General features: G+C 27.4%; 1 long non-coding RNA gene across 1 annotated transcript in view; it reads left to right on the top strand.

The window, feature by feature from the left end:
* The window catches only part of LOC147466478 (uncharacterized), a 5,120-nt gene extending 3,399 nt beyond the window's left edge, over window positions 1–1,721 (top strand). The window contains exons 2-3 of the long non-coding RNA XR_015190876.1: window positions 357–410; window positions 1,041–1,721. This is a non-coding gene — a long non-coding RNA (uncharacterized LOC147466478). The remainder of the gene's footprint in view (window positions 1–356; window positions 411–1,040) is intronic.
* Window positions 1,722–1,955: the final 234 nt, after the last annotated feature.

The following is a 1,955-nucleotide window of genomic DNA, read 5'->3' as shown; positions in this document are numbered from 1 at the left end:
AATAGTAAAAATAATGATGTTGATTATGATATTACTAAATACATGTTGCATACTTGTTTCTTTCATTTTTACATGTTATTTACTACTGACTATTGACATAATGTTAAGCTGGTTAGGTTAACAATAGATAATGTGCGTAAGCATAGCCTCACCTATAAGATTTGAAATGTATTGATAGTTTATAAATAATTAAATTGGAATTTGTCCATTACCCCTTACTACAATAATTAGAAATCTATGTAATAATGTATATAAATATATATATATATTTTTTTATGATGAGCATAGGCACACATATTAAAGAAAACTGAAAATGTACAAGAAAGTGTGGTGATCTAATAAATTCCATGTTTCAGGTGAGCGGGATGAACCCAATGTCATCACTGCATGGAGATCAAAAGGCCAACAAGGTAATGTTAAAATAAATGGTACAGTAAGAGACACTGTGGATATAGCAGGAGATGATGGAAAAGGAATGCTTTCTTATGTTCTTTCTTATTTTAGTTTTGTAATTTATTTAATGGAAATATAAATATTGAAAGTACCCTTATAGACAATGGCTTCAGTTATTAAAGGATTTAAAGGCCTCTTCTGTTATAAGTATTACTTGTGTCTTATGTTGTAAAAACAAAAACAAAAGAAAAACATCTATATATTTATGTATATTTATGCACACATATATATACATGTATACATGTATACATATATGCAGATGTAAATGCATACTTATATATATTTATATATATATATATAAGTATATATCTGTCTATCTATCTATCTATCTATCTATGCATCTATCTATCTATCTATCTATCTATCTATCTATCTATCTATCTATCTATCTCTCTATCTATCTATCTATATAGAAGAAGATATTGACATGTATATATCATGCATGATAAGCATAGCCTCACCTCTAAGATTTTAAATGTATCGATAGTCTATAATTTATTAGATTGGAATTTGGTTTTTATTAATGTGCAAGTCCACACTGAAAATGTACAAGAAAGTGTAGTGAAATAGTAAATTCAATGTTTCAGGTGAGCGGAATGAACCCAATGTCATCACTGCATGGAGAGCAAGAGCCAGCAAGGTAATGTTTAAATAAATGTTACAGTAAGAGACACTGTGGATATAGCAAGAGATGAAGGAAAAGGAATGCTTTTTTTTGTGTTATTTCTTATTTTAGTTTTGTCATTTATTAAATGGAAATATAGATATTGAATGTACCTTTATAGACAGTGGCTTCAGTTATTATTAAGGGATTTAAAGGCCTCTTTTGTTTTAAGTACTACTTGTATATCATGTTATGAAAAAAAAAGTCTCAAAGCCAGTTTGGATTAATTCATATCTATATAACTATCTATTTAAACCATTTGTATATCTATTGGTTTCTTGCATCCTGTGTGCTTAATATACAATGCTAAACTATTGTTTGTTTAATCAGTAAATATAATATTTTGCTGTTTTCTTAGAACTGTATACTTGACAAACAAACATTTCCATTACACTCTGTTTTACACTCTATTATGAAGGGATGCATGACAACTTTGTCAACCTTTTTAAAACTTCTAATGCTTTGTTATGCATTTGATTTTCTGTGCACTTTGAATTTGATTGTTGTTTTATAGTGCATTCTAAACTCTTTGGATCTTATTAACTAGCTCCTTGACATTTGTTAATGTTATTTGTTTTTAAAAATAAAGAGATATGCCAAAAAATTGTTTTAATATCATTTAACTATTCTGGTTATCCTATATTTTACTCCTAAACCATGTTTTAAGCACAAAGAATGAAACGATGGAAAAAGGATAATATCTGTTGTAAAAGAATAATACAGATTACAATATTCCTAAATACAAAATTCATAATATAATTGAAAATCTTGGGGATATGTAAATGAAAAGAGAGAGAAAGAGAGGAAAAAAGAAAAAAAAAGAAAAAAGATCTGAATC

Source organism: Penaeus japonicus, unplaced genomic scaffold, assembly GCF_977035675.1.
Source record: "Penaeus japonicus unplaced genomic scaffold, GWHDUDI00000001_assembly GWHDUDI00000600, whole genome shotgun sequence".
Classification (NCBI taxonomy): Eukaryota; Metazoa; Arthropoda; class Malacostraca; order Decapoda; family Penaeidae; genus Penaeus; species Penaeus japonicus.
This window is presented reverse-complemented; position numbering and strand designations above follow the sequence as displayed.